We start from the raw sequence: 25,455 nt of genomic DNA, 5'->3' as shown, positions 1-25,455 counted from the left end.
AGCTGGTTATGACATCGAAGACTTTCTCATCTAAATTTCAAGGATATCAACAAGTTGGTTTTGGGCGATCATGTTCGAGGACTTTCGGTTCTAAAATTTGATAAAGAACATCTTTGTGCAGCATGTGAAATGGGAAAGCAGAGTAGGCAAAGTCATCATTCTATTATCAATACTAAGGTGATAGAACCATTGGAGCTGTTACATATTGACTTGTGTGGTCCCTCGTCCATTGAAAGCATCGGGGGAAACAAATACATTCTGGTTATAGTGGACGATTTCTCTCGTTTCACGTGGGTGTTCCTCTTAAAGAAAAAAATCTGAAGCTACTCCAAAGCTTAAACTCTTCATAAAACAGGTCAAGACTCAACTAAGGAAGTTTGTTCGTAACGTGAGAAGTGACAATGGCCTGGAATTCAAGAACAGAGATTTTGAAGACTTTCTTGCTGAGAAGGGAACGACTCACAACTTCTCAGCCCCATACACTCTACAGCATAATGGTATTGTTGAAAGACGAAACCGATCTCTATGTGAAGCAGCTCGCACAATGTTATGCTTCGCCTCCTTGCTGTTGTATTTTTGGGATGATGCAATTGCTGCTGCTTGTTATACTCAAAACAGATCGTATTTGAACAAGCAATTCTCTATCACTCCCTACGAGATCTTGAACAATCGTAAACCGAATGTGAAATTCTTTCATGTGTTCGGTTCAAGATGCTTCGTGTTCAACTCCAGAGAGAATCGAAACAAGTTTGATGCTAAGGCTGATAAAGGAATTTTCTTAGGCTACTCCCTGAACTCCAAGGCGTATAGAGTTCTCAATAAGCACTCAAAGAAGATTAAAGAAACATACTATGTCACCTTTGACGATAGTTATGTTGTGAAGATGAAATCAACAAAATGTGCAACGCAAGAGATCTTTCCAAAGAATGGTCAAGTTACGACTTCTATTTCAAATCTTTTCGAGCAATACTTGCTTTTGTTTGATGAGCCTCAAAAGGCAATTGACTTTGAATCAATGGCAAAAGACAACAAAGTTGATAATCTTAAACAAATTATCGACGACGCTGCTCAAAAGATGGATGTTGATCAAACCAAAGAAACCGAAAGGCTAGAAGCAAGCAAACCTTCAAGTGACCGTCCTAATGTCCAGGGGGAGGGTCCATTTCTTTATTATGATAATGGTTCATCGTTCCAGGGGGAGAGCTCATCGTCTCATCCTTAAAGCTCTTCTGAGAATCCAATCAAAGGAGGGAATACCAATCCCCGTACTGAACAGGCGTCATTCTTCGAGGGGGAGAACACCAACGTCAATGATGATGACATTCTATCTGAATTAGAAGAAGAAATAAATGCAGAGTTGGATCCCAATTATGATCCAAGTTACCCACCTCTTATCAAATGGTCCAAAGATCACCCTCAAAGTCAAATTATCAGGGAATCTTCAGAAAAGGTGTTAACTCGATCTCAAATCAAAGCGAAACAAGCTGCACTCTTTTCTCAAGTAGAGTTTTGCATGTTCAACTCCTTTGTCTCCAAAGTTGAACTGAAGACCGTTAACTCTACACTTGATCATTCAGACTACGTTCAAGCCATGCAAGACGAGTTAAATGAGTTTGAAAGAAACAAAGTGTGGAGTCTTATTCCAACTCTAAAGGATGCTTCGGTTGTTGGTCTCAAATGGGTATTCAGAAACAAGGTGGACAAGGAAGGGAATATCATACGTAACAAAGCACGACTGGTGGTCAAAGGCTACTGTTAGGAAGAAGGCATCGATTATGAAGAGAACTTCGCTCCCGTTGCAAGATTAGAGTCTGTTCGTATATTTCTTGCCTATGCAGCTCACAAGAACTTTGAAGTCTATCAGATGGACGTTAAATGTGCCTTTCTCAACGGGGAACTTGAAGAAACTGTATATATGTTGAGCAACCACCAGGCTTCATGAACGAAAAGTATCCAGATCATTGTTACGTCCTTGACAAAGCAGTATATGGCTTAAAACAAGCTCCCAGAGCATGGTATGAAACTCTGACTCGGTTCTTAAAAATGTCTAAATTCAAACAAGGTTTGGTTGACCCAACCTTCATTCGTAAGAGAGAAGGTAACCACCTTATGATAGTGCAAATTTATGTTGATGACATCATCTTTGGCTCCACGAATCCTAGCTTAACTGTTGAATTCAGGAAGTTGATGGAAACTAAATTTGAGATGAGCTAAATGGGTCCAATCAACTTTTTCCTTGGATTAAATATTAGACAGGGACCCGAAGGCATTTTTATTGATCAAGAGGCATACACCAAGACTCTATTGGCTAAGTTTGGTATGATGGGTGACTCCAAAGTTAAAGTGTCAATGGCCTTTGGGACAAAGCTTACACCCTCATTGGAGAAACCAACAGCTGATTTGACGCTCTATCGACAAACGATTGGGTCTCTGATGTATCTTACAGCCAGTAGACCTGACATCATGTTCTGAGTTTGTTACTGTACAATATTTAAAGCCAACCCACGCGAACCTCATCTACAAGCCGTGAAAAACATCTGTCGCTATCTGAAGCGAACCTCCTCTCTCGGTCTGTGGTATTCAGCCAACTCAGGATTCTTTGTTCAAGCATTCTCAAATGCTGAATTCGGTGGCTGTGGATTTGTAACAACCCGAAATTCATATCCCTAAATGTAACCCTTCTCGCAACCCGTTCCGATCATCCAATCGCCATTTCCGATTTCGTTTCCGTTTCCGACCTTTTATTAAGTCGTTAATGTGGATTTTTATTTTATGAGTTAATAAGTGTCTTAATAACCTTAGAACTCATTCTAACGTATCATATTAATGATCAGAACATTTCTAGAATCAACCATATCGGGTTACGACAAATTGGCCGGGTGCGACCAAAAGCCTCGTCCAACGTCGGTATCGGGTAGAATTCTACCGTGTGCCAAACTAGGACACTATTTAAAGTGATCCAAGTCTCCATTTTGAAGCTTTTTCTCCATTTTACAACTTTCACTCCAACCTCTCTCCTCAAACTAGATTTAAGGGTCAAAATCTCAAGTTTAAGGCTTCAAATCACCAAGGTACCTTCCCTAAATTGTTATGCAACCTCTCTAGCCTTCAAATTCGATTTTAAACCATGGATTAGGACCATTACTATGAGTTTACGGCCCTAGAATAGTCCTAGGCCGTAAACTCATATAAAGGGGGTTTTTGGAGCAACAAAACCCTTCCAAACCTCAATTGGACCTTGTATATGGCTAGATGACTTTATGAAATGGAATTAGAATGCCTCAAGCCATGATTTAAAGCTTTATATATGAGCTTACGGCCCTGGTAGGTGCCTAGGCCGTAAACACATATTTAAAGGTTTTTTAAGCCATTTAACCCTTCCAAGACACAAACAAGACTTAGATATGACTTTTAGAAAATTGGAAATGAACCTAGAATACCTTAGACATGAATTTTGAGAGGTTTATATGAGTTTACGGCCAAGGCATGTGCTTGGGCCGTAAACTCCTCAATCAAGGGTGTAAACTCATTTTCAAGGTGTTAGAAAGCCATCCAACACCACCAAAAGCCTTGGAATAAATCATAGGACCAACCAAAAATAGTTTAAGGGCTTTAAACACATCAAAACCTCACATATGAGAGTTTACGGCCATAGAACATGCTCCATGGCCGTAAACTCCTAAAAATGTGTCAATTGGTGTCCCAAATTCATTTCTAGGCTTGTAGGAATTTGTAGAATCACATGTGATTAATTTTGGGACCTTAAAAACACTTATTCAAGGAGATATGAGAGTTTACGGCCATAGGCCCCATGCCAAGGCCGTAAACTCCCTTAAGTGTTGTATTTGGTGATTTTAATTCATTCCAAGCCTTAGGTAAAATTATTCCAAGCATTTCAAGTGATAATAGCCATTTGTGACACATTAAGCACCATAAATCCTACCAACATGAGTTCACGGCCGTGAACTCATGTGTGGGTAGTGTTTAGGCCGTAAACTCAATTAGGAAGTTTACTCTTGGGGAGTAAACTCAAATCCCAAGTCACTCCAAACACCCGTTTTGAGGTGTTTTCATTCGTTGGAGTGTGACTTCATATCTAATTAGAGTTTATGAATTTAAATAGATATATTTGTAAAACATTTCATATTACATAGGAACCTCGCGTGTTATCAGGCCTCGATTCGACGTTTAACATCCGAAATCGACACACTTCCGCGTCCGGTGAGTTCATACCCTACCTTTTTCAATGGTTTTTCAATGTTTTCAGGGGGGGGGGAATACAAGCAAAAGTACAAGAATATTTTGTACTTAAACTCATGATTTCAGTTAAATGGTTTCATAATTGTACATTTTTAAGAATTGAAAACCTTTTTAACAAACTGTTTTAACTTGCAAAGTTGTTTGTTTTAACCCGATTTTCAATTCTTATTATACACTGTTATATTGTGTACTTTATATTTGATTGTTCACACTTAAACTGATTGAACACATAAAAGATTGTAATGTCTGTAATAAAACACTTAGGTTCGAGTGTAAAAGACAAACACCATCAGAAAACATAAAACATCTGTATGTCCTTAACAATACACATAGGCTCGAGTGTGAAAGATAAACACCATCATAACACATAAATCATAGTAATTTCCTTAATAATACACCTAGGATCGAGTGTAAAGGACAACCACCATAAGATAACACATTTATATCAGTTGTAACGTCCTTAATAATACACCTAGGATCGAGTGTAACGGACAGTCATCATTAGATAACACCTAGGCTTGAGTGTAATGTCCTTAATAAAACACCTAGGCTCGAGTGTAAAGGACAGGTACATAGAACATAGCTAGTCGTAAATACTAGTTTCCTAGTCGAAAAGTAAAGAGAAATCTTAAAGATTGGAGACACGTCCTTGTAACACTTCCATGGCACGAGATAGTGGAGGACTAACCCTGGAACCAAAATCTCCGAACGTAGGAGAGCGTGGCTTGAGTGTATAGATCTATACGGGACTGACAATCCCACACTTGGCTGCTAGCTACAGTCGAACCGAAAGGTTCAAGGGTGACGAAAGTCATAAAAAGTATATTGACCACGGCTCGAGTCATATCTAGTCTGAGTATGGTTAAGGACTCGCAATCTAGATTATTAACGCTTTAAACTCATTTACTAGCTTTATGTTCGTAGTAAAGCTAATCTACGTTCAAGGATGGCAGGCACACCTACACATACAGTCAGGAAAACATGGGGTTTTCCTAGGGAAAACACTGAACATAACCAGAACCGGTAAAGATACACACACACAGTCAGTGAAACATGGGGTTTTCCTGGGAAGGACACTGAACATAATCAGATTTGGTAATAGTTCACACACACACACACACTGTTAGGAGAACATGGGGTTCTTCCTGAGTAATAGTAGTACGTTACTAGAAAAGTGTAACAAGTTAAACAATTGATCTACAATTCACAAGAACAATCATGTTTTCATTGTGCATCGTTTACTTTACTTTCGGATTTGGAAACTAACTTTACATAAGAAAATATGGGATTTTGTTGGATAACCACTTTTTCAGGAAACCAAAGGAACTCGTACATTTTCATAAAAACTAACCGCTTATGAACTCACCAGCTTTATGCTGATTTTCAAATCGCTTGTATTCTCAGGTCCGTGTTAGACATATACCAGAAGATCCTTTTGTGCGAAGACGGAGTTCTCAGAAGACTCGTTTCATGTTTTTCATATATACTATGTATCACATGTATAACTTTTGCTTTTGAAACAAATGTAAAACTTTTCTATATGTAATGTAATGGTTGTTTACTTTACTTACTATGTACATTGGATTTGATACTCAACGTGGAGTCAACCCCGGAAATGTTTCCGCCTTCGATTTTCAGGGTGTGACAGGATTAGATCGCAAAAGCACCACAGGAGGATGTCAATTTCTAGATGGTAAATTGGTTGGTTGAAAATCAAAGAAACAAACTTGTGTTTCTCTCTCCACTGCAGAAGCTGAATACATTGCTGCAACATAATGCACATCTCAAGTCGTATGGATACAAAGTCAGCTTAGGGATTACGGGCTAAACATGAAAAAATCCCACTATATTGCGACTCTGAAAGCGCAATTAGGATTTGTCACAACCTAGTGCAACACTCGAAGACCAAGCATATAGCACTGAGGTATCACTTTATCAAAGATCACGTCGAAGATGGCAACGTCGAAATCCATTTCGTCAGAACAACTGATCAACTGGCTGATATATTCACTAAGGCTTTACCTGAAGCAAGCTTCAACAATATCCTACAAGGCCTAGGAATGATGGAAGCAGAATCAGTGCCCAAATCGCCTTCGCTTCAATAAAGGTTGGAAGTGAAATAGAGTGAACCGAAATGAACCGAACGTTCGGTTTATTTCGGGTTTGGCTCAACCAAGAACCGAAATGAACCGAACGCTCGGTCTATTTTGGGTTCGGTCCTTCTGAACTCATTCGCTTCTTTTTGCTTCCAAGGCATTTTGGTTGTATACGTCTGTACACTCCTTTTAGTACTCTTTTATTCATAAAAACCAAAAATATGTTTCTCTTTCGTTCAATTAAACAACTTTCAAAAAATACAAAAATATTTTATTTTGTTTTTTATTTATTTATTTTATTTTTATTTTTAATCTAATATCTTTCTTTGTATAAGTGTAATTCTCGATGGTGGAGCTAAAGCAGGTATATTTCTTTTATCCCATTAGTTAGGCGTCCCTAGAAGCATACTGTTGTATGTTGACTAAAGCCTCGAAAGATTTTGAGTGAAGCCTTAATAACATGATATATACAAATCATGTTTTCCCAATTCAGGTTGTACTATTCACTCTAATCATGAGCTACCTTACTCTACTCACATTGAGTTCAGAGTTTTCTGTTTGGTCACTCTTTTTCTTTAAAGCAGAGGTACATTCGCTTCTTATACCATGTCCATCACTTTTCTCCATTATAATTCGTTTCACCAATATAACCCCTGAGACTCTCAGCATTTACCACTAAGGTTTCTGGTTATACAAAATCTGTGTTAATGATCTTAGTCTCATGCCACTATGTACTAAGTGAAACCCACAATTCAACACCACAAATGAATTGACGGTGAATTCTCATATTCAAGAGCTTACTTGTTACCTAATGAAATCTCTTTTTATTTTTTAGTGATCTTTTATGAATTTTTCTAAAACAAAGGATTTTCTTCCCTTAAAGATTCAGTTTATTTTTTTTTGAGATTTCTATAATTTCTTTTGTCACTATAAAAGATATCTGACCTACTTGTTCAACAAATCACAATGATCTCACAAGTACTTCATTCAGTTTCGGTCTTATGTCAAGTATCGAAATTATGAATTGAAGCGATAGCCACCCTTTATAACCTTCAAAAGATGCCTTTCAATACTTCTCAACAAGTTATTGACCGTTATTTAATGGGAAACCAAGAAAGCTCTTTAATGTCTCTCTTGACTTTGAAGGAAGTGATTCGTGCCCAGAATCCATTGTTTTATGTCTATTTAAGGCATCACAGCTTATCCCAAAACATTTGCTTTATTTATTTATCTTTCACACCCTATGCACGAAAATTTTTAATTTTCCCCACTCTGGTTGTTTTAAGGTTGTTCAATAAAACCATCATAGGCAACGACGATTCAAATGTATTTTGGAGTGACGATTGGGATAAAGTGGAAGCTGACTCACGGGTTATCTAATCGGTTAGGCGATTTGAAAAAGCGAAATTTATGGAATGGCGTGCAAAAAGGTAACGTGCTTTCTCTTTCCTGCATCATCATCGGTATGCCAACTGTTCATCCATCAAGTCAGGCGCTATTTTTGAAATAATCCAAGATCTCAGCCGGATTTTTTCTCTCCTCTTTGTACGTATAAAAGGAATTGGAACGGTAATATTTAACCTTTTATCACTTCCCAAACTCTCTCAAAGAACAATGACGATTTCTCTTACTGTTCATCATCTTCATCAAGCTTCTACAATGGAAGACTCTTCGTCCGTTCATGATACTTCTGTTCGTCAACCACTTCTCACAATCAAACCCCAACAAAACCTGATCATCGATCTCACTCTATTTTTCAATGAACCTTACATGCTATACGTTGTTGAGTGTCTCAAATACTCACCTCTCGTCGAAGCGCTGACCAAAGTCGAAGTCGTACTAATGTCGTGCCTTTCTCTTGTCTACTCCATTGCCTACTACGACAAGGTTCATGAAAGGATTCACTTCGAAATCCACAATGAGAAGACCTCTATCTCTAAGCACCGCTTCTGTGCCCTAATTGGTCTTTCTCAAGAACAATCTCTGGTAAACCCTGAATCCATCACTACTGGTCAATTGTTTTCCATGTTTTATCAGATGGGGTATACTGAAACCCTCACCACAATCACCAAGTTCAAGAAGTCCTACCTTCCTCCTCAATGGAATGGCCTTTTCATATTGCTGTTCAAGGGACTTTCTGAGCGAAGCGCTGGCTTAGATTTTTATGATTGTGCTATATGGGATGTACTATGGGATCAACTTAGATTATGGGTCTATTATCTGGCAGCAGTTGGTACAAAGCTTGGTCTCTTCATCCAGGAACTCTAAGATCTCATGTGAGCGATTTTGGTCAATCATCACCAATTGGGCAATGGACCGTCTTCATGTTCCAATCATGGCGGACTCTCTTCTCTCCTCCATTTCTACCTTTCACACAACCAAAATCATTATCACTGATCCCATCAAGTACTCATTTATTGGCTCTATTCCTGAAGACATGCTCGCTCGCATCTCTGCGTCGAGTAACGTCCTCCAACAATATAGGAAGCATCCATCTTCAGGTCAAAGGGAGCTTTCCCCAGCCATGGTTCGCTCCATTGAAGAGGCTGACAAGCCAGCTAAAAGGGGCAAGAAGACTGAGAATCAGAAGGAAGCACAGGTTTCCAAACCTACCAAGGGGAAAACCCCCAAAAAGCGAAAGACTGACAGGGCTGCTCCATCACAGCCTCAACCGAAGAAGCAGAAGAAGCCTGCTAGGAGACTTATACTCCAATCCTCAAGTGATTCAGATTCAGAGTATATTCCTCCTAAACATAATAATGCTCCTCCTTCAGAATCTGAGAGTGAAAGCTCTGATGATGAGGCTTCGGGCCGAGGTGATACTCTGCCTCGCTCCCCTACACCAGAAATTCCAGTTCGCTCTCACCCTCCATCACCTCCACCTGTAACCATCCCAGTATCCATCCCTCCAATTTTCCCCATCTCCACTTCATAATCTTTCGTTTCTATACCCATCCCTACTCCTATATTCACAGACACTACCACCACCACTACCACAACAGGTGCTCATTCTACCGCCCCCACTCCACCTGTTACAATTGAACCACCTGTCACAACCAGACCTACAACTACTACCAAACCCTTATCTCCTACTCCATCCACATAAACAACCCCTGTTCTGGGAGGTAAGGACTTGGAATTTGATTCCACGTATTTTAGTCCTTACCGTGTACAGAGTGACGATGATGATGATGAGCCTGTTACAAAGCGTCATCTCAAGGCAGTGAACGAAAAACTTGATCAACTTCTCTCCTCCTATTCCTCCGGAGCTTACTCTGAAGCAGCTTTAAAGGCCTTATTCTCATCTGTTGTTACAGAACACAGTGCCTCACTTTATGCTGCAGCTAAAGCAGTTGAAGCCTCTACTTCATAGTGTCAACAAGCCTCACTTGCTGTTGATGATTCTACTAAGGAGTGCAAGGAAGCGACCGCAAAAGTCGATAAACTAGTTTCTGAAGCTCACCTGTTTCTAGATTCCTTGTAGGCTGCTGCTAAGAAGAATGCTCAAACCGTCAATGCTTCGATGGATAATCTTCAAGGGTCTCTTCAGTCTAAAAGATCCAACCTTGAAGCTGCACGCCAAGAGATTGTAGCTGCCAACGAGTCTCTATATGCTAATGTTACTAATCGTCTGACTCAACTTGAGGCAGAATTAGCTGTAGAGAATCGTATTATGGATAAGCTAGATAGGAGAACCTCACAGCTGAAAATGCAAAGTTACAAGCTGCGTACTGCTACTGCTGAGGTCAATGACCTGATATTAGAAAGGGAGGTCATTCGGAGTTCTGCTGCTGACGTTCACTCTATCCTCCTTCATCTCCTTGAAGCGCATGATCCAATCATCACCATTACGATCAGAAGGCACCAAGCTAATAAACACATGCCAACATTGGACATCCTTAGTCTTATTGAGGGTGTTCCGGTGACTGGTGTCTAGCCGAAACAAGGGGGAGAAAAGCAATCTCAACCTCCTCCTGAACCGAAACCATCTACTAAACCGAAGGGTAATGAAGCTTCGGTCAGTAATAAAGACAAAAAGAAGAAGAAAATTGGGGAGGATGACACAGACAATGAGGATGATGTCTATCCTGAGAATCCTAAAAACCCTTTTCAGAAGGTAAAGCCCTCTCAGAAAGAGCTGGAAGAAAAGTACAAGAAACACCAGGCTGAGCTCGAGCAAAAGAAAAGGAGACGGAGCTCCTAGAAAAGAAGAAGTCCATGTTTCCTATCTGGACTATAGATTCACTTCAAAGGTGTACTTTGATGAGCCCAACATACTTTGGCTTGAGCCAGTAATGTCATTTGGGCTCGAGAAATCCAAGGATGCACAGTTCGACATGCCAATCACATGAAAGGAATTTATCTTCCATTGCTTCAATTCGACTGCTGCTATTCCTTCCCCAGACCCGAAGGTAGATAGGGATCTGCTGGAGTTCTACTTGGAGTTTGCTCAACCCCAGTACTTGACCTGGAGTTTGAAGAAGATTACTACTGTCAAGGTTTTGAAGCCCTACTCAGCGGGGAAGTTTATTAACGTTCAATTCAAAGCGACTCGAGGCACCGAAGGTTCAGTTCACAACTTCACCCTGGCTGATCTACCAAACGTTAACCCCCACAACTGGATACTCCTCAACAATATTCTACTGTCAAATCCACAGGAGTACCAGCCAATAATTGACCATGTCAAGCGAATGCTTGTGTGCTACATTTATGAGGTAGTGAAGATGGACCAGGAGATTGCCTTTGCCATTCACAAGCGAACCATGATCAAGACTATGGGCAGAGCAGGCAATGTCAACTCTATGGTCAAGGGGAAGATTGATACGAAGTACCACACTGTTATGTTCATCATGGGCGAAGGTCAGAAATTTCAGTTCGCTCTCATTGACAAACACCTCTTCTCAACGTCTTTCCTGGAGCATATCTTGGAGATCATTCAGAGGTGTGATCAGAATAGTGCAGCTGACAAGAAGTTGTTCACTGATATGTTGAGGTGGTATATCCAGTTTCGGCAGACACTTCTTGCAATAATTCCTCGTCTATTCAAAGTAATAAAGACAGTGAAGCCAACATAGAAGAAATAATCTCCCTTGCCTCATTTGACGCAAAGGGGGAGATTGTTGGGATTATTGGATTGCATCATGGGCTCAGTCCTTAGCCCAGTTTTGATTGCCGGTATTGGGCCTGTCCAACCGTGCACTTTTATGTTCTAGGGTTTAGTATATAAGTTGCATGCATGCATTCTTTGTAGTTAACGCTTTTATAATTTTTCTCTTTGAGTTTTGTAAACCCTAGCTCGCCTCTACAGTGGAAGTTCTTCATCGAGCTCTGCTGAGGTGTGACTTTATTGAATCATAAGCACATATTTGATTATATTCTGTGTTCATTCTCTTATTGTGTTTGTCTTGTTTGATTTTCGTATTCATACCTGTTAAAAATCTTATCGATCTAGAGTTTAATTCTTATCAAATACCCTAATGGGCTCTATTGGGCCATAACAAATCTAATTAACCTAAATGGGCCATAAAAATTCATTCTCTTTGACAAGTTGGGCCGTGAGACACCCTAGGAGCCCAATGGGCCGAAAATCATCAAAATGGGCCCATGATTTGGATTTAAGCACTAAAGGCCCAACATTTCTTTTCTTTCTTCCCTTCTCTAGGCCCATCTATATCTATATATATAAAAAAAGAGAAGAAATAGAGGTTGACTTTGGGATGCCACCTCATTTTTGTCTAGAGGATAACTAGGCCATTTATTCACCATACAACCAAGCACACTCATGTTTCCATGCACTATTCTCTCCCTCTCTCTTTTTCTTCTTCGGCCGAGAGCAAGAGAATGAACACACACACCTCACAAAACTCTCTCTAAAACACTCAAGACTCATCCATTCTTCTTCATCCAAGATCTCGAAATTTGCTTGTGTTTCAAGAGGTTTTCACAAGATAATCATCATCTTAGGTAAGTTGATCCCAAAATCCGAGATCTACTTACTTCATTTCTTCATAAATCTCTTCTTAACTCATTTAAACTCTTTATCACCACCTTAGAAACCCTCTAAGTTCGAAATCAACCCAAGAAGGCTTGCTAGGGCCGAAAATAGCATCAAACTTCTCCCAATCTTCTTCAAAACCGAACCCACAACTCAAGGTGAGCTTCATACCCCTCTCTTTTCAGTTTTCATATTTTGTATGGGGGAGAATACAAGAAAATGTGTAGATCTATGTGTATGTGTATGCTATGTGTGCTTTAATGCATGTATGTATAATTTTATGTGTTTTTGTGATAAACATGTAACTGGTGTTAACTCGAGATCTATGCCATAAGAAGGAAAACAAATATGATCTAAGTAGTATTATACTAAACAAGTCAAGAATATTAACTCATAAGTTTGTGAAAAACATATTTCAAAATAAAACCCATTTTTGGGCTTAAATTGTCAAATATACAAAAATTTGGGTTAAAAGATGCCAAATCATGGTTTGTTAAGGGTCAAAAGAGTCAAAACAGTTCCAAAAATTGTTTTTCTGAATATTAAAATTTTCAAAGGACTTGAAATGTAAATTTTTAGCTTAATGGGCTAATTTTGGGCTTTTCGGCCTAATAGGCCCAAAAATTGCGAAAAATGACAATTAAAGGGGCTGAAATGAAACTGTCTTCAAATCAGGGGATAAAAAGTGTAATAAAACTATTTCAAGGTTCAAAATGCTTTTCATTTCCAAAAAGGATAAAAAATGTAAAGTTTTTGGATTTTGGGCCAAAACTGTAAAACTTGCAAAAAGTTGGGTTTTAAAGCGAAAAATACTATTCTGAAAGGGGTGAAACTGTTAACAAAATAATTTTTGAATTAAAACTGTCATTTCAACAAATATATGATGCAAAAGTGTCAAGAAAATATTTTAAGGGCTAAAAATGTCCTTTCTTTTATATAAAGGACTAAAATTGTCATTTTTATAAAAAGGAGGGTGTCGAAAAGGTCAAACCACTGTTTTAGGAAAATTATTTCATTAAGTCAAATACAAAACCACGACTTATGAAAAATTGAAAGACGAATACACGTTTAACTCCAAATATCGTTATATCGATCGGTCTCGAATCGATACAAAAACCACAACTGTTAAATCGAACCCTACAAAAGGTATACGATACCTAAGACGAGTAATTATTCAAACTTTGGGCTTGAAAGTTTCAAATCATGCTTGTTGGACCTTGCAATTCCATTTACATGATCTTTGGACCCAAAGGGATAACACTTATATCTTATTGGGCCTCCTATGGCCCAATTCCATATAAAAGGACTTTCAATGGCTTTCATGTGCCAATGAGCCCTAGTGGTCCATTAGTATTGCTAGTAAGGTCAAAGTAATAAAATGAAAGATGGACCAACGAGTCCTTCGCATCCCCGACGGCCTAAAGTAATGTCACGCCCCCAAACGAAGGATGGCGGAAACGTACGGGGGTGGAGGACTTCATGTGTAGCATCGTAACAACAATTGCAATAGTGATTTAAGCAAACACAACCAACATATATATAATTGAAAGAGTTACATCATTGTATGAATTACATGTTTCCAAATCAATTACAATATGTTGACAAAATGTGAAATGTTTTCCGCCTTAACGTCCCATCCTCAAAAGCACTTGGTTACCTGTTTAGTGATTTCTGAGAATACAAGTTGTTTTGAAAAAGTGTCAACACAAAGGTTGGTGAGTTCATAAGCATTTGTAGGCAGTTTATGAAAATCTTTTTCTTGTAAAAGTAGTGTTTGTTCCAGAAAAATCCAATATTTTCCTTAATATGTAAAAGTAGTCTTAAAACCCAAAGACCGAAGTGTACAAGTAATTTGTTATACTTATGATAAAACGATGGAAGTTTAAATCTACATAAAATCGTTTGATTTAGATGAATTCCCCGTAAATTCTATGTTTGTTAATACTTAATGTGAGCTATTATAACCATGCTATGACCTAGTGGGCCTGAAACGACGTTCTTCGGGCATCGGAACTGTTATGACATTTGTCACCTCAGACCTACCGGTCTAGTTGTTGCAAGCAGCTTAGGTGTGGATTTGTCAATCCCAATATAGATCTATATACAACTATCACGCTCTCCCTCCAGGAGACTCTGGTTACAATACATGACTTATTGGTAAAGTGAAGCGAATGTCTCACAAAAGTCATTAACGAATTCACGTGTAATGTAATGAAAATCCCTTTTTGTATGAGTGTGTTATGTGATGTATCATAAACTATACCTATTATAGTTTATCAAAACAAGGGTAAAAGTGGTAATGTAAGTGAACTATACTTAACATAGTTTATTCAAATGTTTGTATGTAATAGATGTACTTTGATTATAACAAATTGTTATTTCTATGCTTTATCTAGCAAACTCCATTTGTTAACTGATGTATGTCTATGTGCTAAGACAATAATTTCATATATTTCAATAACATATAATCACATAAAGATATACACCTTGCTCAACATGTTACAAGGTGAAATGAAATTGATAGTATTTTTCTGTTGATAACATTTTCTATTACTGTTCTTAGAAAATTTGTAGAAAAATCATCAAAGGTCCAAATCAGAATCCACAAATTCTGAGAGTTTGTAAAATGAGTCTAGTTTCTCTATAATTTTTATCATGATTTTTAGTGACCTCTAACTTATGTGAACCAGTCCATAACCACAAACTGGTCCGGATTGATGTTTGAAATGATAAGCAGTTTTGTAAAAATCACCATAAATTGTAGGAAAATCGTATGGATATGTGCAAGTATCCATTTTAAAGCTAAGGACTTGAACTACTTGCACCTTGTACATTTTTGAAAACTAAAATGTTAAGGTTGTCCAAACCAGTCCATGATTGAAGTCCAACTTTTCTGATGAAAGTTGTTGGAAAAGTTTTGCTGTGTTCTTGATGATTTAGCTTGTGTCCCCCCCCCCCCTTAAAACTTAAGAAAAACATGAAACGATAGTGGTATGAACTCACCTTAAAAGGTTTTAGTAGATGAGTGTTGGAGATGAGAAGTGTTCAACTCAAGAACACTTGAAGATGCCTAGAAGATTTTCGAGAATCTAACACCAAAGTGATGGAATTTGTGTAAGCAATCTATGATTGGAGTAGAATGATGGGTAGTTATCACAAAGAGGATGAATTATACTTACCAAGAGTGTAATAAAACTTGATGATCAGCCTTGATATCCGAAATTGAGGGAGAAAGGTTGAGAGAAACGTTGAGTTTGATCCTTGGTAAAATGAGAGAAAATGAGTGAAGTGAGGAGAGGGGTTGGATGTTCCAGCTCTAAGGACGTGGGAGAGGCTGAAGATTGAGTAGAAAGGACATTGAAGTGACCTAGGTAAGGTGGGGAGGTGTGGCTGGTCATAGAGTGGGTGTGGGGGAGATTGCTTGTGTCATAAGGTAAAGCAAAGTCAACACTCAACTCTTTGTACTACACCCACTAAGTTCTTGGATAAGATTTGCACCAAAAATGTGGGAATTAAAGAATTATGGGCCTTTAATTGATAAAATAAAGTTTTGGGTGAAAATCTTGCATTAAAACGATGAAAAACGAAGCCAAAATGAAGTCGTGGTCGAAAACCGGCAAAAACTTGGCTTTCTGCGAGACCTCTCGGTTTTGGGCCGAGGTTCGGTCCTAAGGCTGCTCGGCCCAAAGGCAAAATGGAGCGAAATGGCTAGAGGCGAAATGGAGCGAAATAGCCCGAAGGCTAAGGTAGGAGGGTTCAGCCCGAAGGTGCCCTCGGTTCGGTCCTCAGCAGTGGCTTCGGTTCCTCATGCGAGGTTCGGCCCGAAGGTGCCCTCGGTTTGGTCCTCAGCAGTGGTTTCGCTTCCTAGATGCTTTCGGTCCAAGAGGGTTCGGCCCTAAGAGGCTTCGGCCCTATAAGGAGGTTTCGGCTCCTTTGGGGTATTTTACCTGTTCTAACCCCGTTTTAAGTGATTTTTGACCCGGTTAAGGGTCGGGATGACCCGAATTATTATGAATTGTTACAGGAACTTTTGAGAGAGATTTGGGAGAGATTCCATATTCTTGGGAGAGATTTGACATACTTGGAGAGATTTCGCATACGGAGAGAGATTTGGGAGAGATTTCTAATATAGAGAGATAGAGTGAAAGTGATTTAAGAGAGGTTCCATTTATGACCTTTTTGAGTATCCGACTTCGCATCGCAGGATCCGTAAACCCCGTTAAGCCATGTATTAGTGCCCTACACACTCTCGATGAGTGTGAAATAGTGTTTTAGCGCTGTGGTTCATTGTTTAGCATTATCAAGGCTAAGGAAATTCAAACACACGAATTTTTCAATTGATGTTTTCTCATTAAAATAGCGAGTTGTACAGTAATTATATAACGTAAACCCTAATATACAAGGGTTAATTGAGTCACCCGGTTTAACTCTTTGACTTTGACTTGACCCGAAATTGACTATTGTCACATCATCCCCCCGTTAGAGGGAATTTCGACCCGAAATTTACTTTTTGGCTGGGACTTCAAGAGTTTGGGAAAAGATGCAGGTATTTTTGTTTCATTTGACTCTCGCGTTCCCATGTGAACTCGGGTCCTCGTTTTGCATTCCAACGAACCTTCACAGTGGGAATACAACTTTGTTTCGTTCTTTTGATCTCCCGATCCATGATTTCGAATGGTTCCTCCACGAAGTGGAGATTTTCGTTAACTTCGATTTCGTCGAGTGGTATTACGAGTGTTTCGTCAGACAGACACTTCTTTAGGTTCGATACATGAAATGTAGGATGTACTTTATCAAGTTCTTGGGGTATCCGAAGTTTGTATGCTACTGGCGCGATCCTGGAAAGGATTTCGAATGGACCGATGTACCTTGGATTTAGTTTCCCGCGTTTGCCAAAACGTATCATTCCCTTCCAAGGGGAAACTTTTAGTAGTACCCGGTCGCTGACCTGGAATTCCAAGGGTTTGCATCGTTTGTCTGCAAATCTCTTTTGTCGATCGCGAGACGCCTTCAGTCTTTCTCGAATTTGGACTATCTTCTTCGTGGTCTCGCTTATGATTTCAGGGTTAGTGAGGGTGCTATTAGGGACTTGCCCCCAGCTAGTTGAGTGTCCCCTACTTCTGCCCAACACAGGGGTGATCGGCAGTTGCGTCCATAGAGAGCTTCGAATGGGGCGACTTTGATGCTAGTGTGATAGCTGTTATTGTAAGAGAATTCGATAAGCGGTAAATGGGTATCCCATGCCTTACCAAAGTCTATTACATAGGCTCTCAACATGTCCTCCAATGTTTGTATGGTTCGCTCGCCCTGTCCATCGGTTTGTGGATGGTAGGCCATACTCATGTCAACCCTAGTCCCTAGAGATTTTTGTAAGGACTGCCAAAATCGTGAAGTGAATCTACTATCCCTGTCATAGATAATGGATATTGGCACTCGATGCATTCGTACAATCTCCTTGATGTACGTTCTAGTTAACTTCTCCATCTTGTCGGTTTCCTTTATTGGCAGGAAGTGCACAGACTTGGTTAATCTGTCTACGATCACCCATATGGTATCAAGCCCGCCTGACGTCTTAGGCAGCTTGGTTATGAAGTCCATGGTTATCTGTTCCCACTTCCACTCAGGTATATCAGGTTGTTGTAGTAGTCCTGAGGGTTTCTGGTATTCCAGCTTGACCTTGGCGTAAGTCAGACACTTGCCCATATAAGTAGGAATCCCGGCTTTCATGTTCGGCCACCAGTATGACTTCTTGAGGTCTAGATACATCTTATCCGAACCTGGATGTATGGAATATCGATTCTTGTGTGCTTCATTCATGACAACGTCTCAGAACCCACCAAACTTCGGTGTCCAGATCCGATTCATGAGATAATATGTTCCATCATCCTTGACCTCTAAGTTTTTATCCATCCCTCTTAATGCCTCGTCTGCCACATTTTCTGGTTTCAAGGCTTCTAGTTGGGCTTCCATGATTTGCGTGGCCAGGTGGGAATGGATGGTCATGGTTAAGCATTTTACTCGGCGGCTCGAATATTCCTTCCTGCTTAGGGCATCAGCCACTACATTGGCCTTGCCCGGGTGGTAGCGAATTTCACACTCGTAGTCGTTTAGCAGCTCTACACATCTTCTTTGCCGCATGTTGAGCCCTTTTTGATTGAGGATATGCTGAAGACTTTTGTGATCGGTGAAGATAGTGCACTTCGTGTCATAGAGGTAGTGCCTCCAGATCTTTAGGGCGAACACTACTGCTCCCAGTTCAAGGTCGTGGGTAGTATAATTAACTTCGTGTGTCTTAAGTTGTCTTAACGCGTAAGCGATGACCTTCCCTCTCTGCATGATCACGCATCCGAGGCCTTGATTTGAAGCATCGCAAAATACTACGAAGTCATTAGTTCCTTCTGGAAGAGACAAGACCGGTGCGCTACATAGGGCTTGTTTTAACGTTTGGAAGGCGGCTTCTTGTTTATCTCCCCACTTAAACATCACACCTTTTTGAGTCAAGGTGGTGAGTGGTTTTGCGATCTTGGAGAAGTTTTGGATGAATCTTCGGTAGTATCCAAAGAGTACTAAGAATTGTCGGATTTCTGTCGGCATTGTAGGTGCTGACCAGCTTTCGATCGATTTGATCTTTGAGGGATCCACATGTATCCCTTTCTCGCTAATTATGTGGCCAAGTAATCCCACTTCTCGGAGCCAAAATTCGAACTTTGAAAACTTAGCATAAAGCTTCTTGGCTCTTAGAGTCCCCAATACTAGTCGCAGATGTTAGTTGTGCTCTTCTTCACTTCTCGAATAGACCAAAATATCGTCGATGAACACGATCACGAATTTGTCTAGGAAGGGTCGAAACACTCGGTTCATCAAATCCATGAACACCGCAGTCGCATTTGTTAATCCGAATGGCATCACTACAAATTTGTAGTGTCCATAGCGAGTTCTGAATGTCGTCTTGGGGATATCTTCTTGTTGAACTCGCAGTTGATGGTAACCCGACCTCAAGTCGATCTTTGAAAAGTAGCTTGCTCCCTGAAGTTGGTCGAAGAGGTCGTTGATTCGGGGTAGGGGATATCGATTCTTGATGGTAAGTTTGTTTAACTCTTGATAGTCGATGCACATGCAAAAGGATCCATCCTTCTTTTTCACAAATAGGACTGGTGCTCCCCAGGGCGAAAAGCTTGGTCTGATGAATCCCTTGTTTAATAGTTCGCTCTATTGACTACACAGCTCTTGCATTTCTGCTGGTGCGAGGCGATATGGTGCTTTGGCTACGGGGGTAGCACCGGGAACCAAGTCGATTCGGAATTCGACTTGTCGTGCGAGTCTGTTGCTTCTTGGCGGGGCCCAGTGTCGGTTGCTTCTTTTTATTGTTCCAGAACTTCCTCTTGTTGTTTCCTCCTTTTACTTGGTTGGTGGTGGCGATCATGGTACCACGGATGGCCCTATGGTCGATAAGTTGTTGTGCTAATTCCTTGGCACTCTCAAAGGTAGTAGGTTTCAAGGCTAGAACACTATCTTGAACCTGGGATGATAGTCCCCAGAGGTATCGTTCCACCTTTTTCCCTTCTGGAGTGACCATTGTTGGACAGAGGCGTGCTAGGTCATTGAACCGGACAGTGTAAGTTTCAAGATTTGTGCCCGACATTCTGAGGTTCCAGAGTTCTTCTTCGAGTTTTTGTATCACGCCCCTCGGGCAATACTCCTTTAGCATCAATGCTTTCAAATCTTCCCAGCTTATGGAGTTAGCTGTGACAACCTGAAATTTATTCCGTCACCGAAACCCGTTTTCCATTAATAAAACTCGTTCTTATTAAACTTTTCCGTTAACATTGGGATCAGACAAATTAAAATTTGGACTTTTATTATGACTCCATAGGATCAGAATAAATTAGAAACATGAAAACACCCTCAATATTCTTTTAAAAAGTTTTTAGTTACAAAAACGTTAAATTACGACCATTTAATCGGGTACGACCATAAGCCACGTTTAACGACGGTATCGAGTAGATTCCCACCTGGCCACAAACCCAACCCCTATATAAGGGTTGAGTGGGCACTAAATGGAACTTTTTACCACTCTAGTCACTCTCTCTCTCTACTCTCTCTCTTCAAGGCTCGATTCTTCCAAAATCCGCAAAGTTTTAGCTCCCAAACTGTCAGTTCTCTTAACCTAGATTGTTCTAAAACTCATTACATATCTTTATAGCTTGAAAATCACCCAAGAAGGCCAAGAATAAGGATTTTACAGCCCAAGAACACTCTTAGGCCGTAAACCCCTAAAAATGTGCCAAGAATGCCCCAAATCCCTTCCGTAGGCTTAGAGACTAGCTTAGAACTTAACCTTGAAGTGTTTTAGACATTAAACACCAAGTTTGGAGGCTTGAAAGAGGGTTTACGGCCCAAGAACATTCTTAGGCCATAAACTCCCTCAAACTATGCAAATCAAGCCCTAAACCCCCTATTTAACCTTATACCTTCACCTAGAAACATGTAGGAGTGAGCTAAGGACCTCAAAATCGAAGTATAAGGTGTGTTCAAGGTTTTAAGGCTGTAAACCATGGGGTTCATGACCGTAAACTCCCAAGGGGTGGTCCTAGGGCCATAAACTCCAAAGGAGTGCCCTTTTTGAACCCTAAACACCCCTCAAGCCTTGGAATTTACCTTGGAACCCTTCCTAGTGATACAAGAGACTTGAAAACACACAAATACACTCCTCCCAAGAGTTTACGGGCGTAAACTCATGGGGGAAGTGGTCCCTCAGCCGTAAACTCACCCAAGGTGAGCATTTGAGGAGTAAACTCCATAGTGAGGCCTAACACTCCTTCCTTGCAACCCAATAGCCTCCTAGCCCTTGACCAAAGAGTTTTCTTCACATTAGTATGTCTACATGTGTTTAATTAGTGTCTTAGTCACTAATTACATGTAAACATATGTCTTCATATGTTACTAGGGTCATAAAGTGTGTTCAAGTCTTCACTTGACACCAAGCGCTCACCCGACAATTCCACCCGATCTACTCGCTACAGGTGAGTTCATACCCCTTAATTAACCTTTTCAAATGTTTTTACATGTTTTTTTGGGGGGGGGGATACAAGTTAAATGCAACAAGTTTTAGTATCAAATCATATGTGATTTATAACTTGCAACCAAAAAGGATTTTCTATACTTTTAGCTACTTGTCAATAAAACTGTTTTAGATAATTATCAAACGCATTTTCTATGTTAAATTGTCATTAAATTATTTTCAAACTGCATTTAAATTACTTTTCTTTTAAACTATATCTACACCAATATATTTATATAAGTAAGACTTGAAGGACTTAGGACTGATAACTCGCCATATTTCTTGTTCTTGTTTGATTGTCGTCTTACGGTATACTGTTATCCGTCCGACTGTCGTTGAACTCTTAGTTACATATCATATATATTTGTGTTAGATATGAAAGTCTTCATCTTATTCAATACCTTTGTAATTCAAAGGCTTGCAATCCCACACTCTATTTAACTATAATAGGTATAGTTAAGACTACTACTCGTTACCTCTATTACTATGATACTCACTACAATTACTACTATTACAAGTTAATGCACGTTAAAGAGAACACTCTATATACTACACTAAAAGTTTACTATACTATAATACAAGAGAATACACTAATCAAGAATATAACAAACTATCCCTTTATACGGCACTCTACTGCGCAAATACCATGTAACCAGAGCTTCCTGGAAGGAAAGCAACACTACATGTATAGATCTATACATGACAGACACTATTACATCCTGATTGTTAACTACAGTTCGAGCCGACTAGGCCCAGGGGTGGCACTACAGCCAACAAGCAATACTTTTCCTCATCTACGTTACTTGAATGAAATTTATTACCTTATTTTCATAACAGAAAGTTTCAATGGAAATACTTTTACACACTCGAAGGATTTAACTTACAAATGCTTAATTTTGGAAAATATAGGATTTTCTAGGGATTTCTTCTACTCTCAAACAGTAATTACAGCTTTTATATTACATGATTGTAAACAATTTTATACAAACAACGACACTAAATTCTTATGAACTCACCAGCTTTATGTTGATACTCGTTTTCAAAATAACTTGTATGCTTAGGTCAAAGATAGATAGGTACTGGTGCAGCTTTTGAAAAGATGGAGCGTATACAAGACCCATCTTTTATTTTCTTTATACTTTTGATGTCTATTAAACTGTGCAGGACACGTTTGTATTTATAATCACTATATTAATGAAATGGTTATTGTCGCTTGTTTTTACTATTATGCAATTGTTATGATACTGTACATGACGTCGTCCACCCCAGAACGTATTCCGCCGTTCTCGGTTTTAGGGTGTGACAGATTGGTATCAGAGCATTGCTTATAGTGAATTAAGTATATCAACCCATAAAAGATATACGAACTATAAACACTTCGGGACTAAAACACTCTGACCGAGAATATATACTTTTAAACACTAAAATATTTAATTATGTGTGTGTGTGTATATATATATATATATATATATATATATATATACACATTCAACAATACAAAGGGTCAGTATCATAATAGAAAAGAACAAAAGTATTAAGATTATTGAACAGCACAATTAAGCTTAGAGACATATAGTCACATCTGGGTGGGTGTAGCCTGATCAACTACATCTTTCTAGGAGTGACTAGCATGTGCCTAAGAGTGATGGTGGTGTTGCAACAAGTTTAAAAACTTACAAACACTGCCACAAGAACGCTAGAGCGAGAATACTATCGGAGTATTCTGCATTCTGCTAACTACATATGTGATAACTAAAAGGGTTGTTATTCGTACGGCAATAGTTGCTAAGTAGATACACCGCGGTTACATGTGACTAGGGCGCTATAGACTTAGAATCTGTGACCTTTGCTTCATTTCCTGTTCTTGTTTGATTGGGGATCTGGAGTTAGGGTCGCTTATTCGAAGGACTATCTTGCTTCGGTTACATGTAATTGGTATGCACCATGCAAGTATTAGGTTGACTAATAACGATCATCTTATAAGTATCCTAGAATAGTACGTCTATTAACCTTTCCTTCCCCATTCTCGCGTAGATAGCATGGCTGGCTTCCACCTTCCCAGCGATCCGTATTATCCGAACCAAGGCAATGGAGAATGGCTCGATGAGGAACCAGAAGATGATCACCCGATCCCTTTGGATGATCACCGTGCTGAAGGCTTTTCGGATAGTTCTGACTCCGAGCCAGGAGTCAACAACCTGCCCCCAGTAGTTCCAAACCCTAACCCCCGTCCGACATTTCAAGGCCCCACCCCCATGTAGGCAATAACCTTGAACCGATGGAGCGATGGTCAGGGTCAGCCTGTACCTTTCAACGGAGACCGAAGCTTCTACAACATAAGCGAAGGAGGATCAGCGGACCAAGTCTTGCCCATCATGGTTTGTAGGATTGCCAGGAACACCAAACAAGGTCAAGCAGCCATTGGCAGAATCGTGGAAATTGATGCCAACTCCAGCCTTTAGACTGCCCGCATCCGCCAACTGGAAGAAGCCATGGATAGGACTAGGAGGATCAATGAGGCTCTGCAGCAACAACTAGCTTCATCCCAAGCCGAAGTTAGGGAACTCCGAGCACGTCAGAGGGTTCAGGAGAGACATCTTCAGGAAATTGTTCGCCCAATAAGTACCCGTCGTTAGTAGAAGATATCTACTTATCTTTCCTCTTTTGTTTAAGGAATAGCCTTGTCTTTTCTATGCTTAGTAGAGCACTTGTCTGTAAACATTCCTAACTTTGAAAGTACTTTACCTAGGCTCCAAGACTGCCGACATTTTCCCTTATGGTTTGATGTAAGGCCTACTGTTAGACCACTATTCCCGAAGTCATATTACATCATTAATACCAGTAAAATTAGCAGTTACCTACTTTGTTGCTATGACTCTCTCAGATTATTGGGCTATGTTGACTTAGTCCATGAAATGCTCTTCTCATACTTGCAATAGACTCTTACCTATTGTCATTATATCTATGAACTCTCAGTAAAAAATGCCTCCTCGCAAGCGCCCGAGCAGAGGCAGACCTGCGACTCAAACCCCACCTCCACCACCTCCTCCTCCACAGTTCGATCCAGTGCTGTTTCAGACAGTTGTGACCGCAGCTGTGACGGTAGCCATGGCCCAAATGAATTCGGGTGATGCTAGTGGAGCCGGAATGGGCACCAACTCCAGACATGGCGAAATCCATACACATACGCAGGGATGTACTTATAAGGATTTCATGAACTGTAAACCAACATTTTTCAATGGGACCGGAGGAATCCTTGCTCTGTCCCAATGGATCAAAAGGACTGAAGTTGTCTTCGAAATGTGCTCACCCGAAGAAAGCAAAATAAAGTTCGTTGCTGCCACTTTCATTGAGAGGGCCTTGACATGGTGGAATGGCGATGTCAAATCGCTCTCCTTGGTAACAGCCAACGCCATGGGCTGGGACACACTGAAGGACCTACTGATGAATGAGTACTGCCTTAGGGGCGAAGTTCAGAAACTTGAAGAAGAACTTTGGAATCTCAAGATGAAGGGGACCGACATAGTAGCTTATACTGCCAGGTTCTACGACCTGGTAGCTATGTGTTCTAACATGATCCCTTCTGAAAGCAAGAAGATAGAACGATACATCTGGGGTTTAGTGCCCCCGTACAGAGGGAACGTGTTAGCATCACGCCCTGCGACCTTCGACAGCGCCAAGGAATTGGCCCACAGATTGATCGATCATGAAACTCCTTCCACTCCATCAACAACAACAACAACTGCCACTGCACCACCCAAGACATCCGAAAACAAGAGGAAGCGATGGGACAAAAAGAAGGATAAGAAAGCTCAACTCTCTTCCAAAAACCAATAGATAGTGGTTGTCCATGCTGCCACCACTCCTGCTACCCCTGTACCAGCAAAAACCTATGTTAGAGACCTGCCCAAGTGCCCCAAGTGCCCTTTCCATCACAACGGTCCCTGCCGTGAGTTGCACTGCACCAACTGTGATCGAAAGGGCTATACCGTCCGGTTTTGCAGATCCCAACCCAAACCTATCTCCTAAGTCTCCAGTTCGGG

Source organism: Lactuca serriola, chromosome 4, assembly GCF_051521515.1.
Source record: "Lactuca serriola cultivar US96UC23 chromosome 4, Lser_US96UC23_V15, whole genome shotgun sequence".
Classification (NCBI taxonomy): Eukaryota; Viridiplantae; Streptophyta; class Magnoliopsida; order Asterales; family Asteraceae; genus Lactuca; species Lactuca serriola.
Note: the sequence above shows the minus strand (reverse complement) of the source record.